The sequence below is a fragment of the Pseudophryne corroboree genome, chromosome 11 (genome assembly GCF_028390025.1).
Source record: "Pseudophryne corroboree isolate aPseCor3 chromosome 11, aPseCor3.hap2, whole genome shotgun sequence".
In the NCBI taxonomy this organism is placed as follows: domain Eukaryota; kingdom Metazoa; phylum Chordata; class Amphibia; order Anura; family Myobatrachidae; genus Pseudophryne; species Pseudophryne corroboree.
This window is the reverse complement of record NC_086454.1, coordinates 97874669-97890889: the sequence shown is the minus strand read 5'-3', so window position 1 is coordinate 97890889 and position 16221 is coordinate 97874669. Positions and strand designations below refer to the sequence as shown.

Sequence of the window (16221 nt, the reverse complement as noted above, 5' to 3'; positions counted from 1 at the left end):
ACACCAGCACTCCCACACAGTTCATTACCTGGTCCGGTTCTATCCGGCATACCCGGCAGTTCACTTGTTCTACCCAGAACCAGTGATTCTATAAGTACTCCCAGCTTCCAGTGCAACATCAGCTGGTCAGTTCCAATTCTCATTCCATTACTCAGCGGATGGGTGTTGGTTAAGGACTTTCCACCTCCTGGTCTCTCAAGACTGTCTTGTTATATTACCGCACCCAAAGGCATCCTAACCACTGCTGCATTTCTAGGAACTGTGTACTGTTTCTATTCGTTTATTATACCTGACTACTGCAACTGCCGATGTACCACCTGAACTGTGCTTAAATAAAACTCATTAACTTTTCTTCTGTTGTCGTGGTCACGCCTTCGGGCATTGGTGCTGCAAGCTCATCTGCATGTCAAAGAGTCCCATATTACCTCCCAGGTTCACGTACACCTCAGCCCCTACAACTGAAGCTTCCCCTGGTCAGCACCAGCCCTCAGTTGTGACAGGCACTCTGTGAGGATTGCTGTCCATTGGGGTCACTGTGTGAGGATCACTGTCCAGTGTAGGCACTCTGTGAGGATCGCTGTCTATTGGGGTCACTGTGTGAGGATCACTGTCCAGTGTAGGCACTCTGTGAGGATCGCTGTCTATTGGGGTCACTGTGTGAGGATCACTGTCCAGTGTAGGCACTCTGTGAGGATCGCTGTCCATTGGGGTCACTGTGTGAGGATCACTGTCCAGTGTAGGCACTTTATTTTATGAGAAAATAGAAATAGATCTTTAAGAGTTATGATTTATGGCCGACTGTGTGACCAGTTTTTTTTTTTTTTTTTTTTTTTTTTTTGTATTTTTGAAATACGTTTATTGAAAAATATAAACAGTACAAATGGTTTGAGTACATTTTCGCATACAGGTTGGCAAGTCAACAGCAAATAAAAGGGAACTAAAGCTCCATAGGAAGACATTGGAAATGTATGAAGAAATAAAGATATACATAGTAATATGAAAATATCAAAAGGAAGGATTGTACAGAGTCAATTGAGAACAGTCCTTGGTCTATAAAAGAAAATCATATAGTAGGATGGCGCGAGTAGACTGACTCAGTGTGGATATCTAGATCCCATTAAATAAATCTCTACCTAGAAAGGTGGGGTGCCTTTCTCCAGCGAAGTTAAGTTATACCAAGACGTGAGATATACCTCGAAGGGAGTCCTTCTCTTCAGTTGATAATGTGAGCAGATAGGGCAACCAAATATAAAAAAAAAATTGTGATCGAGATTCTAAATCCAAAGAACAGTCTATCCACTCCATCCTGTAAGCATAAGCCAATCTTGGCAGCATAGGAGAAAGAGCAATGGGGGTATCCACTGAGACAGAATAGTTTTTTGGGCCACTGCTGCTATTTTAGCAAGGAGAAGTGTAGTGCCTTTAGTATGTTGTGGGGATGGAGGTTGAGTATAGTAATTCCACAATGCCCATGGCATCGTTATAGTGAAAGAAATGTGAAGGACATTATTAATATAATTTTGAACAGTGGTCCAAAGAGCATGAACCACGGAACAAGACCAGAAGCAGTGAAGAATGTCAGCATCGGCGAAGCAACACTTAAAACAATTGGAGTCCACTGCCACTCCAGCTAGTAATCTTAGTTTTGGAGTATAGTACGCTCGATAAAGGATCTTAAATTGCATTTCAGCGAACGAGGATGATAGTAATTGTTTATTCAGTTTGGTCGAGGCCGTAACAGTAGTTTGTAAAGAAATATTAGGGGAGGAGTCTTTCCATTTTGCCATACCAGTCGATAAGGTAGTGAGGTCAATTTTCTTCCCAACCTGTTCATATAATAAAGAGGTAGGGAAGGAGGTACCTAAACGGGTTTTTATTAAAACATCAAATACCAGAGAAAGATTTGAATGGGATAGCTCAGATAATAATCTAGTTACAAAACTACGGACCTGGAAATCCTTACAAAGAATTAAGGTTCAAAAAGGGTTGCAATTACCTAAAGGTTAAAAAAAAATGGGCAGACTAGATGGGCCAAGTGGTTCTTATCTGCCGTCAAATTCTATGTTTCTATGTTTCTATGAAATAAGCAAATATGGGAATCTGGATATCAGGAAACAACTCCTTGAGCCTCTCCAGGGTGTGGGTGGTGGAGAGACCATCAACCATTAAATGATATGCTAATCGAAGCCCATAGAGATGCCAAATCTCAAAAATCGCTTGAGGGTCACCACGTTGAAAATCACTATTATGTAAAAACGGTGAGAATATTGTACGTGTAAAGGATAATCCTAAACGTTTACGTGATATACGCCATGCCATACATGGTGTGCACAGTAATGGGTTACTTTTAACCAGGGCTTAAAGTGGTCCTGGAGAGGTGGTGGAACTCATTTACCCAGCCCCCACACCACCCCCCCTCCTCACATTAAGCGGAGCCAGGGCCAGTGCTAGGGTTTTTGGCACCCCCCTGCAAACTATAAATTAGTGTCCTACTTCCCATACTTTATAAAGGGACAGTGATCTCGCAAAGAAGCAACTTGGTCACATAATAGTACTTTCAATTCAAATTGCACCACACAGCAGCACAATTTTATTCACATTACACCGCATAGTAACGCCCCTTATTCAGGTTACATCACTCAGTAGTGCCCTTTATGCACATTGCACTACACAGTGGTACCCTCTATACATGTTATGTCACACAGTAGTGCCACTTATATACAGTACCCACAGTAGTGCCCCTTATACACAATTCCCACAGTAGTAGTGCCCCTTACACATAATGACCACAGTAGTGCCACTTATACATATAATGCCCACAGAAGTGGCGCTTATACACAATTCCCACAGTAGTAATGCCCCTTACATACAATGTCCACAATAGTAGTGCCCTTTACACATAATGACCACAGAAGTGCCGCTTATACACAATTCCCACAGTAGTAGTGCCCCTTACATATAATGACCACAGTAGTGCCACTTATACACATAATGGCCACAGAAGTGCCGCTTATACACAAAATGCCAACAGTAGATGGGCCACTTATATACAGAAATACAGAATGCCCACAGTAGTAGTGCCGCTTATATACAGAATTCCCACAGGAGTAGTGCCTCTTACACATAATGCCCACAATAGTTGTGCCCCTTATACACATCTGTGCCTCTGTCACTCCAGTAGCTCCATGCCCTGTATCCCTCCAGCAGCTTCCCCACTTCTATTGTCGCTTCAGCCCCCTCTCATCATGTCTTCAAGATGCACAGAGCCTGCTCGTCCTCATGGCTCTTCTTCACTTCAGCAGTGGTGACAGCATGACATCACATACGTCGTGCTGGAAAAGGAAGCCACTGGGACCTGAGGAAGGGATGAATACTGTCCAACAGACACAGCGTGTGTGAGCACCAGGAGGGGTGGGCTGTAGATGGAGGACGGCCATGGAGCCACCAGGACCTGAGGAAGGGGGAGGTGGCTGCAGCTCATCAGTAACACATCTATTGATGTAGATGATGGGGCAGGTTTTTCTGTTGGAATCCTGTGCAGGGAAATGGAGGTGGTGGAACTAGTTCCCCCTACCATTTGAGGTGGTGGAACTCAGTTCCACCTCGTTCCCCCTCACTTTAACCCCTGCTTTTAACCTCTATAGGAAGGGAAAGCGGAGAGGTGTGTAGAATGGAAATCAAAGAGCCCTTGATAAGAAAGCCTCGTTCAATGTCCAAATTAACAAAGGTAGAGGTTTCACCTATCCAGTCCAGCACATATCTCAGATTAGAAGCTATTGCATAGTCTTATATGTTGGGAAGATTGATACCCCCCAAAGATATCGGCTGATATGCGAGGGCGTTTGCCTGCCCATATGAATTTGGATAAGGATCTATTGACAGTGGCAATATCTTTTTTATTCAATAAAAATGGCAACATCTGGACTGGATATAGAAACCGAGGGAAATAAATAATTTTGGCATCTCCCAATATATGATAACAGCAGATGTCTCCATTTTTCAAAATCTGTCAACATTTGAGTGACAAAATGAGTATAATTAACAGTATATATAGTGGTAGGATCACTGGGAAATCGTAATCCTAGGTACAAGAGATGATCTTGGGGCCAGCGAAAAGGAAAGGAGCTACCCCATACAGATTTAGCCATAACATGTAAAGCTAAAGCCTCTGTTTTAGTAAAATTAATAGTGGAACCAGATATCAATTGAAAATCTGCCAAAATACGCTGCAGGGAGGGGAGGGCTTGTTTTGGATTACTAAAATACAAAAGCAGGTCATCTGCAAAGGCCGATACTTTAATCTCTGAAATGCCTAATCTAATGCCTTGCCACGTATTGTCCTTGCAGAATACGCGAATCAATGGGTCAAGTGCCAAATGAAACAACAATGGCGAGAAGGGACATCCTTGGCGGGTGTCTCTAGACAGTGTGAAAGGTGACGAATTTAGTACATTAATAGTTAAATTATCCATCGGATGTGAGTACAACATATTGAAAATACCAATAAATGCCAGCCCAAATTGTTGGGCATGGAGTATACGTGAAATATGCGACCAGGAAACCCTATCAAAAGCCTTGTCAGCATCACAGCTGACAATGATGACTTCTTTGTTGTTTAATTGATAACAATGCAATGCCGCTACCAACATACGTACATTGTGGACCGAAGTTCTGCCTTTTACAAAGCCATTTTGAGCTGGGTGCAATGTCCGAGAGAGAAAACTCTGCATTCGTTGCGCCAATAGTTTACTAAAGAATTTCAGGTCCTGATTTAATAGAGAAATGGGCCGATGGGACTGGACCTGTGTAAGATTTTTGCCCGGTTTTGGGAAGACTACAATCCTAGCCTCAGTAAAGTTTGAGGGGGTTGTTCTCCAGAAAGCAAGGAATTAAATAAAGTAACCGTGTGGGGTAACAAATGATCCAAAAGGAGTTGATAGTATTCTGCCCCGAAACCATCGGGATCTGGGGACTTACTGTACCTTTAGCCAGTGATTTGATCAAAAAGGATAATTCTACATCAGTTACTGGCGCAGTCAATAAATCTTTCCTCCTCAGTAAGGACAGGCAATTCCGCCTTAGAAAGGAATTGGTCGCCTTCGGATGGAGAATCAGGTGGAGAGGTATATAGCAGCAGGTAATAATCCCTAAAATGATTAGATATCTCCGACGGATCAGTAACCGGAGATCCATTTGAAGGGTCTATTTGCAATATACGGGAAGGGGCGTTATGGGGACGTACAAGGTTAGCAAGCAGTCTCCCTGATTTATTGCACCCATAATAATATTTACTACGCTGGACATCATGGGCAAATTGGGCCCGCTCAGTACATAAGGTATCATAAGAGTGTTTGGCATCTAAGTAACGTTGTCTAGGGGCTATAGAGTCCGACTGCAACATGGTATCAGAAGCTGTTGTCAACAATTTACTATGATCTTCAAAAAATGTTGAAACTTTTCTCCGTTTCCTGGCCACATACTCCAGCACCTGACCTCTAATCACAGGCTTCGCCGCAGCCCAAAACAACTGAATATCATCTAAATGACTTGCAATATCTTGTTCATAATTACAGAAAGCAGTTGTCAGGTGATTACGAAAATCAGTAGACTTGACAAGGTAGGCAGGAAATCTCCAATTATAAGAAGTAATCAGGGGTTCTTTAATAGACAGGTTTACCCAAACCGATGCATGGTCTGAAAGAGCAATGGGGCCTATACCTGAATCCAGTGCCCTACTATATAGTGTGTCAGAAAGTAACCAAAAATGTATACGAGAAGAAGTATGATGGGGGTGAGAGTAAAAAGTATATTCCCGTGAAATTGCATGTTGTCATCTCCATGGATCACATAACTTTAAAGAATCTTTCAAAAATATCAACAAGGAGACATCTCCCTCCACCCCCGACCAGAGGAACGATCCAGGCCCCTAGAGAGAACACAATTAAAATCGTACCCAAGTAGCAATTCTCCTTCCGCCCATTCCTGCAATTTTGAATACATAGTTGTAAAAAACAGTCTAGTCGAGCCTGTTGGTGCATAAAGCGCCACTAATGTATATAAGGAACCCAGAAGCGATAGTTTTATAAAAAGAAAATGACCGTCTTTGATTGTGTATGGCAAGTGTTTTCTGAATAAGATCAAACACCCCCTACGTTTTGCAGTAAATGAGGCAGTATTACATTTTCCCACCCAAGGTTCCCTAAGGGTGTTGGGATGTTTTATATCCCAGTGGGTCTCTTGTAAAAATGCAATATCCGGCTTAAGGCGTTTTAAATGTGACAATACTTTTCATCTCTTAATAGGGGAGTTTAGACCCTCCACATTCCAAGTGATATATTGTAAAGAGGCTTGAGTCCTAGTGGAGCTATCAGTGTGAGCAGCCATATTATCCAATACCTACTCTAGGCCATAGAATTATCATGATTATGGGAAACAGTCATATCCAGCCAGTCCCAGCGAGCGGGCAGGGACAGTGATATGAGTCCCCAGAGCATCGTGCCAAACCTGTACACAAATACCACAAATCCAAAACAATAAACCAAATAATCGATTTCCAAAACATCTTATAACTTTTCTGAACCCAGGAGGGCAATCCATCAGATTGCCAGTATCTAGAACAATAGTAGTAAGATCAGAGGAGAAGGGACAGGGTAAGAGAGAGTGAAGCATGGAATAACACAATATTAGCAATCCAACAGCGATAATAATGAAATAATAAAATCAATGTGAAACCACATATATAGCAATATTTGCAGCAATAAAAAATAAAAATAAAACACAGGTACAGTATAACTACAGCTCACAGTCAGCCACACTATGCCAGACATAGAGAGATGGGCAGCGGAGGCCGTGAGACTTAAAAGAAAACTGGAAGACCTGAATGTAAAAGGGATAATGAGATAACAATATTACTCATCTTAAATCTTTGTCTGATCTATGTGTCGAGGATCGTGAGGAGAATGAGTCCACAAAGTTCTTGGCCGCCTGTGGTGAATCAAAGAAATGGGGTTTGCCATTGTGAAAAACACAAAGTTTTGCAGGATACAGTAATAAAAATCGGCATCCCAAATCAAATAATTTCTTGCAGGTCAAGGCATATTCACATCGTTTCATAGCCACCAAGTATGAAGAGTCTTGAAATAGTAAGAGATCAGCGTGTTTACGATAAGCTTTTAGCAAACGTACTTTGTCGGCATAATTCAAGATCCGCAGTATTACAGGGCGAGGGCGATCCCTAGTAGCCTGTCTATCAGGGCCCAACCGATGCACCCTTTCCACTAACAACGATGAACCAGTCGGAACACAGCCCAATTCTTGTGGCAGCCATTCAGAAACCAACGACATGAGGTCCGTATATTTGACAGATTCTGGAAGCCCGATAATGCGTACATTATTTTTACGATTTCTGTTCTCTAAATCTTCTAGTTTGTCCACCATGGACAATACCGATTTCTCCTGATCAGAGAGAGTGGCTTTAGCCGCTGTAAGCTCGTCTTCCAAATCTGATATGCACTGTTCCGCTTCAGAGAGGCGTTGATCGGGTTTCGTGAGTTGCGTGAGTGCAGAGTCACTCATTTCTGGTCCAGAAGTGAAGCTAGAAGGGTGGTCAGTTCTTGAGAGGTGAGAGAGCCAGCGACGGCATGAGGAGCGTCATCAGAGGCTTGTTCTCTAGCAACGTCGCCCCGTCTATTACCGGGAGAGGCGGCTGATGCATAAGATGGCGTGTCGCTGCCGCGACCCTTGCCCGTCTGGCCCCCCTTAGTGCCTCTGGCCGGTCTGGCCACGTATTTCTCCATAACTAGCACCGTGGTAAAAAGAGGGAAATTTGTGGAAAGCAAATATAGATGAATTGTGTTACTCCTAAGCTTAAGACTCCAGACAGCCTGGCCCGCCAACAGCTATCAGAGCTAAGGATGGTTTTGTAGTGACCCCTATCCACTTCTCCCCACGCCCCTCAACCTCCAATACGAGTAGGAGGAGTAAAGGAAAGCAGGGGGTATCCGGCAGTCAGAGACAGTCTAGTCCCCAGGAGAGAACAACAAAGCCAGGAAAATAACTGAAGGGAGGGGGGTGTTACAGCTTACACCAGCAAAGTGACAGGTAAATGTGTCCTGCCAGGGGTCGCAGCCGAGAATCCCACTGTTTGCCAGGTATGAGTGTTCACTGAGGTCCCCTCCGGGTCCTGGTGTGTCTCTGCGGGGGTAAAGGCCCGGATCGGAGCTCCAAACTCCAGGCCGCGGCTTCCTCCAGCAAGGTAGGCCGCAGCTCGCGGGAGCCGACTGCTGCGTTCCCCGGCCCCGCGCGGTCAACTCTTGATGCCCCGGACTTGTCTGGCCTGATGTCAGTGCAGGCAGGGTGCTGATACCCTGTAGATCCCTACCCACTGTAGATCCTCTCCCGAGATGGTAAAGGGAGTTGGGATCCGGAGCACAGCGGCACCACGTCTTCCCTTAATGCCCGCTAAGCCATGCCCCCGTGTGACCAGTTTTTATGTAGAAGCCTAGAGCTGTAGTTCCCTCTGCCCCATTGTTCATCTGGGCCTGTTTTGGGGCTGTGGTTATTAGCATTCTGGTACAGAATATTGTACAACAGCTATTTATCATGCATCCCTATCATTGGCACCCTAATGCTGCCGGTAACGGGCTAAAGTAATATTCACATGTGCGGTTAAAGTCTATACCTGTGTGTAATGTTTTGATCCAGAGGAGATCTAGTGAAGCCACCCCAGCTTGGCTGGTGCCCATTGACAGGTATAATTAATGCCATCCATTGATGGCATTAGCTCGCAGGTGAGGTTTTCAGGGTTTCTGTCTGTGGAAGCAGGTGGGATAATTATGGACCAAACACAATAGATTCTCATCTATTCATGATTAAAGAAACCTTGTAAAACATGGCCTGTTGGGTAATATTTAAGCAGTGGAGTTGCAAACCTCTGAACTAGGCATTTATCCTGTGGAAGTACAGTATATGCATCTTAAGGTGTGTAAGCTTTGCATGTGTTCAGGCGGGTCTGGTATACTAGGTTGGCATTCGTGAGGTTGACACTGCCATGTCGACATAGAATGTCGTCAGAATGCCCCTGGTGGCATAGCGGTGACTTACCTGGTTCTGATGAGATATCCCAGTGGTCATGTGACAAGCAGTTCCGGCAGAGTCATCTGATGCGTCAGTATTCCGGTAAATACAGTCCCCCATATGCCTAGCCCTAATCCCTTCCCCTAACCCACCCATAGTGACTAACACTAGCCTCCAACTCCCTTTTCAGCCTAGCCTTTACCCCCCCCCCCCTGTTGTCTAACCCGTCCCACAGCTTAACCCTAATGTCGATGTTCGGAGAATGTCTGGATTTCACCTGTTGGTCGTGTTGACATTGTGTACATGTTGACACTCTGAGGATGTTGACATCTCATCAATGTCGCCATCATTTCTGCTGACATTGTAGTGTCAGCTTATGATTGACGACAATATGACAGCATCCCTGTGCAGGCATAAGGTATTTGTCTGTGCACTTTTCTAATTTATGCTCATTTTGCTACCAACGGTGCCTGCACCTTAAAGAGAGCATCTGTCACCAAGTCTCTTGCTGTCTATGTCTTTCCAGCCCTCTAAGAGATGCCCAACCTGCACCATTGTTATTCCATGACAGGAGGTGATCTCACCACAGCAGCGGTATACATGTACTTAGCAGTATTGGTTTCCTATGGTTGTCCCTGTCGGTAGATGGAATATTCAGCATATCACTAGCAGAGAGGTGGACTGACACATAGTGCACGGAACATGGTCACACCATATATCTTTCTGAACAATATTAGAATGGGTCTTTATAGTATTTATCTTCTAGACTAATTTTCATCTCTTACTAGAGATTTTTATATTAATTTAAGAAGAAACAAATCACTGTTTAGTTGTAGATTGCCTTTAGACAAGGAAACTAATTATGGATATGAAAACGTAAATGTCCTTAGCCTTATCCATGAAATAACATTCCCTATAACTGTCGCAGCCAAGAATGATCCAGCCCCGTCCAAACTTGCCATTTCTTTTCTTTTCTCCGGTGTTGTCCTTCTCGGTATGCGTAACGGCCTCCTCCCATACTTCCCCTGAACATCTTCGGTTGTTTGAACAAATAAGCCCAATGACTGTAAGTTTACAGTTTGTATTGCTAAATTCCCCTGTAATTAGGATGCAGAGTTTGCCGAGCTGTAACTTGTAGCTGAGAAAATAATCTGGATGGAAAGTATGCAGAACATGTTACCACCACACGTTAGAAGAGGTTAGGAAGTGCATGGGTGTTTAAGGCATGGGAAGGAAACACACGAGTGAGGCACACTGCTTGGAGACATAAGATTTAGTAGTATGATGAGCAGAGTGGGTAGGCTGCGGGGTAGGTGTTCTTACAAGAGCTGAGTGAGTAGACAGTGGGATAGATGTTCTTACTAGAGCTGAGTGAGTAGACCAGGCCTGGCCAACCCGTGGCTCTCCAGCTGTTGTGAAACTACACAGCCCAGCATGCCCTGCCACAGTTTTGCTATTAGGGAAAGTTAAAACTATGGCAGGGCATTCTGGGAAGTGTAGTTTCACAACAGCTGGAGAGCCACAGGTTGGCCAGGCCTGAAATAGACAGTGGGATAGGTGTTCTTACTAGAGCTGAGTAAGTAGACCATGGGATAGATGTTCTTACTAGAGCTGAGTGAGTAGACAGTGGGATAGGTGTTCTTACTAGAGCTGAGTGAGTAGACAGTGGGATAGATGTTCTTACTAGAGCTGAGTGAGTAGACAGTGGGGTAGTTGTTCTTACTAGAGCTGAGTGAGTAGACAGTGGAGTAGTTGTTCTTACTAGAACTGAGTGAGTAGACAGTGGGGTAGTTGTTCTTACTAGAGCTGACTATAAAGTCAAAATCGCAAGTAAAGTTAGTGGAAATTGCAAGGCGTTAGCCACCTTGCGATCCCGATTCGATCCTGATGCACTTCCAGTGTAGTCGGTATCGCAATGCTAGATAGACTGTGCAGGCAAGTCAGTTTTGACTATCTAGTACAAAGTATAGTCAAAATCGCACATAGCCAATATCGCAAGCTCGCATAGTCAAAATCAAACATTGGAGGTCATTCCGAGTTGTTCGCTCGCAAGGCGATTTTAGCAGAGTTGCTCACGCTAAGCCGCCGCCTACTGGGAGTGAATCTTAGCATCTTAAAATTGCGAACGAAGTAATCGCAATATTGCGATTACACACCTCGTAGCAGTTTCTGAGTAGCTTCAGACTTACTCGGCATCTGCGATCAGTTCAGTGCTTGTCGTCCCTGGTTTGACGTCACAAACACACCCAGCGTTCGCCCAGACACTCCTCCGTTTCTCCGGCCACTCCTGCGTTTTTTCCGGAAACGGTAGCGTTTTTTCCCACACGCCCATAAAACTGCCCAGTAACACCCATTTCCTGTCAATCACATTACGATCGCCAGACCGATGAAAAAGCCGTGAGTAAAATTACTAAGTGCATAGCAAATTTACTTGGCGCAGTCGCAGTGCGGACATTGCGCATGCGCATTAAGCGGAAAATCGCTGCAATGCGAAGATTTTTACCGAGCGAACAACTCTGAATGAGGGCCATAGACAGAATCTCACCGTGTGTACACACCTTAAGAGCCACAACCTGCTTCCAGGGCGCAGCAAAGTCAATCCAGGGGTCCCTCGTGAACACCATTGGTTCATTAGACTCCATACAGGCTGGAAGTATTCAATCCATAAACTTCCTGAACAGCCATGAGAGTATACTCTGGCCAACAAAAATTGATTCAACTGGTAGTCCATCTCCATTACAGCTATTGCAGCATTTGGCGGGTCGTATTGGAAAACAAGAAAGTCAAATTAGGCATTGCCTATAGACTCTTGTGTGATGCCTTGATGCCCCACTGGTTCCTCTCCTGTTGCAGACACCAGTTCCGCTCCAGGAAACCTCACTCCAGCTTCAAGATCCACTCCCCATATGCCGCAGATACCTACACCTCCAAACAGTGGTGGGGATTCTTTGGCTTATGAGTTGTGCTGAAATGATGATGTGCTAGTGTCTGCTTTTTTGGCAGGGACTTTTGGAAGTGTCAAAGATGATCTTAAACCCCTAGAATTGCCTATGAAATTTGAGTATCTTATTTCTCGAATGGCCCATACACATGACACGGTGATATTCGGGCTATGCCCGATTCTCAATATGCGACAGGGGCCAGGTCGGCACATAGCCAGTATCGCAAGCACACTCATTATGTGCTTGCGATACTGACTATGTGCGATTTTGGCTAAGTGTCAATTTTGACTATCTCTTCTATAGAGATAGTCAAAATTGACTTGCCTGCACAGTCTATCTATTCTCGCGATGCTGACCGCGCGGGACCGCGCATCAGGCTCACAAGGTGACTTTCACCTTGCAATCTGCACTAACTTTTCTTACGATTTTAACTATGTAGTCAAAATCGTAAGAAAAAATCTCACCGTGTGTACACACCATTAATGTTAAGTTCGATGTCAGGGGAACACTCTCCCCTCTCCATTGGAAACAGTGTTAGAATGTGTGAAAACCCTCCAGGTGGGTGCCAGTGAACAGTACGGATGGTGTAATGGTTAGCATTACTGCCTCACAGTATTGAGGTCATTGGTTCGATTCCCACCATGGCCCTAACTGTGTGGAGTTTATATATTCTCCCCGTACTTGCGTGGGCTTCCTCCGGGTACTCTGGTTTCCTCCCACAGTCCAAAAATATACTGGTAGGTTAATTGGCTCCCAACAAAAGATTAATCCTAGTGTGTAACTTTGTGTATGTACTTGGGTTTGACATGCCCCCATTTTCTGAAACACTGACCATCACCGCCCCTTTACTGCCCCCGAAGGACCGCAAAATGTGAATCATTCTGTGGCTTAGGGGACACTGCGACTGACAATGCATAAACGGATCTGCACAGTACACATCCCGCACATGCACAGACCAACAACCATGGGAGATGTACGCAAACCCTTGCATGCGTCTCTGAATTAGGCCCATTATGGGTAAATGTAACAGGCAGCCCAATGTTTTAAAGAGGCAATCTGGTGTTTTGCCTTTTAACCCCTTCAGTGGCATGCTCGGAAATCTTCCGGGCATGACAGCGCTGGCAACCCCAGAAGATTTCTGGGCATACTACTGACTAAGATCCCAGGGACAGCCGTGAAGCATGCACAACGCCCGGGAATCAGCATACTCCATTATGGAGATTAGCCCGTCCCCCAGACTCCTATCGGCCAGAGGGCGGGTTTAGCAGTAAAATGCCTTATGCTGATTCCTGGCCGCCGCAAGGTGGCCGGAATCAGCGCTGGAGCTGGCGGTGCCCGCGAGCGATCGTCAGGCGATTAACTCGCCCTGCCCCAACAGTCGCCCCCTCCTCTCCCACTTTAATTTAAAAACACGCCTCCTAAGATGGGGGAAAATGTATTGCTTTAACCTCATCTCAACCTCAAATTATCAAGTTCCTACCAGTGCCGATTAATCAGTAGGTTGATTCGACTGAAACCTAGGCCACCACAACTTGGGGAGGGTGGGTGGGGGTCATTCAATTGCCAGCTGGGAAATAAAACTAAGGGGGACATTTACTAAGCAGTGATAAGAGCGGAGAAGTGAGCCAGTGGTGAAGTACCCATGACAACCAATCAGCGCTGAAGTAACATCTATAATTTGCATACTATAAAATTATACATAAGAACACAGGGTCATTCTGACCTGATCGCTCGCTGCAGTTTATCACAGTGCAGCGATCAGGTCAGAACTGCGCATGCGCCGCCGGCACATGGCTGACATGGCTGTTAGACGTTTTGTGGGCGCGGTCCGGCCAACGCAGGTGTGGCCGGACCGTGCTGGAGGGGGGCCGCAGCGGCTGCATGACGTCACACGCAGCCGCTGCGACCCAGGGCAGCGACGAGTAACTAACGGGCAGCTGCAAGAGCTGCGCTGGCTGGGAGTTATTCTTCAAGTACAAAAGCATCACCGCTGTGTGATGCTTTTGTACTTGTGTGGGGGGGAAGGCCGTCCTGACATGGGGGGCGGACTAGCCCTGTGCTGGGCCTCCCCCTCGCATGTCAGTGTAAGTGATCGTAGCTGTGACCCCCACAAAGCTGTGTCGCGAGTTGCCCAGGGGGGCATTGGGGAACCGATCAGCCAAGGGCCGATGCGGAGATGGAAGTGGAAGATCAGTACTATCACTCCCCCCCCCTGTACATCATGTAGGGAGAGAGAGGAGATTGCTGTTGCTTAGCGGCATCAGCCTCCCTAAACCCTGCATAGCCCACACCCACGGGTACCGCTGAGCAGAAGCAAGTAAGAAGTGCCACGTGAGTGAGAGGTGTACTGGTACATCAGCTTACCTAGTGATTCTCTGCGCATGTACATACCCTGTGCTTTGCATTAAAGGGGGCGCTACAAGTGAATGCATTCCGGACACTTAATCAGGCTGTGGTTCCTACCAAGTAAAAAGTAATTAAAAATATAGGTGAGATTGTGGATAGGGGCTGGTGGTATACGACTACTCTGTATGGATTTGGGCCTTACTCAGACCTGATCACAACGATGCGATCGCACAAATTGGCGCTTACCCTGCGTAGGCGTGGGTCAACCTCTATTTGTGGTTTTTGTGATGTGACTGCAATTGAATTGAACACATGCTGCGACCAACTCTGAATAATCCCCTTTGTCCATTGCAATAAATTGGGTGAATTAATTTTGTCTAACACTCAGCCTGAGGCTCCTCACATGTACCCCTTTCACATCTCCAATTCCGGATCCCACCCGGGAATTGGAAACGGGTCCTTCCTGGGTGGGATCCGGCATTAGAGCCTCAGCGCTGGTTTCCCGACCCGGCAATATGCCAGGCCGGTTGCCATAGCAGCAGGAGAGAGGAGCTGGGAGCGGGGGCAGGGGTGGAGGCAGCGCTGGGAGATGAGCTCATCTCCGCACCGCCTCTCCCTATGTAGTAAACGGGTCTGACCCAGGAACCCATTTACACTGCCACTGACCCAGTATTCAACCCGGGAATAACCCTTCTTATTACCCGGGTTGAATAGCCGGGTCAGGCAACCCGGGAATTCTCCAAGGCCCCACAGTGACCCCTGTCGACCCAGCAATATGCCAGGTCAATACCGGGTTATTTTTGCGATGTGAAAGGTATAATGGTGACATGTCCTCGTCACATTCGTCTCACCTCCTGAACTAAGTCAGCTTATCCCAGATCTTTTTTCCTTAGTCACCGCTGTCAGTAAGAAAGTCTACTGGAGGGAACTTATTATTACTGTGGATGAAAAAGGCTGCATATCTTGGTTAGTCTTAATTATAATGAATTTCAGCTACCCGGAGATTGACTTACCATCAGGGTTTGCGGTAAATGTTTTCCAGCTTGTTCAAGTAGAATTGCAGAAACCAGCAGAAATTACCGTATATACTCGAGTATATGCCGACTTTTTCAGCACTTTTTTTCGTGCTGAAAAAGCCCCCTCGGCTTATACTCGAGTCAGTGTTTAGGAGGGACACGGAGGGCACAGCGCGCGGCTCTCCTGTGTCCCTCCTGCATCTCCGGCGGCAGCAGCGGCTCTATTAAATGAAGTGTCCGTTCGTGAGCTCTGATTGGCTCACGAACCGGCACTTCATTTAACACACACACGCCGCTGCCGCCGGAGGCGCAGGAGGGACACAGGAGAGGCGCGCGCTGTCTGAGTCAGCGTGTGCCCCTCTGCTTTTCTTCCTCCTGCTACGCGGCTGCCTGTACAGCGGCCTGCGGTATATTGGGCAGAGTGAGGGGGGCAGGTGGTGGCACGCCCTCTAACTTTTCCGGCGCACAGAGCTCGATCTCCACTGGAACCACCCTTGCTACATCCCTGGCTGACAGTAGTGCGACAGACTCCCAGTGCTGGCAGTAGTGCGACAGACTCCCAGTGCTGGCAGTAGTGCGACAGACTCCCAGTGCTGGCAGTAGTGCGACAGACTCCCAGTGCTGGCAGTAGTGCGACAGACTCCCAGTGCTGGCAGTAGTGCGACAGACTCCCAGTGCTGGCAGTAGTGCGACAGACTCCCAGTGCTGGCAGTAGTGCGACAGACTCCCAGTGCTGGCAGTAGTGAGATAGGCTTCTGTGACTCACTGAGATGTGACTCTTGATAAAACCCTTCTAGAAAAGAATGTTATCTGACAATCTTATGAAGGTGCTGAGATCTGCT

General features: G+C 46.3%; 1 protein-coding gene across 1 annotated transcript in view; it reads left to right on the top strand.

Annotated features, from left to right (window-relative positions):
- Positions 1 to 16221, top strand: part of CSTPP1 (centriolar satellite-associated tubulin polyglutamylase complex regulator 1) — a 354572-nt gene that overhangs the window by 222792 nt on the left and 115559 nt on the right. The window lies entirely within an intron of this gene.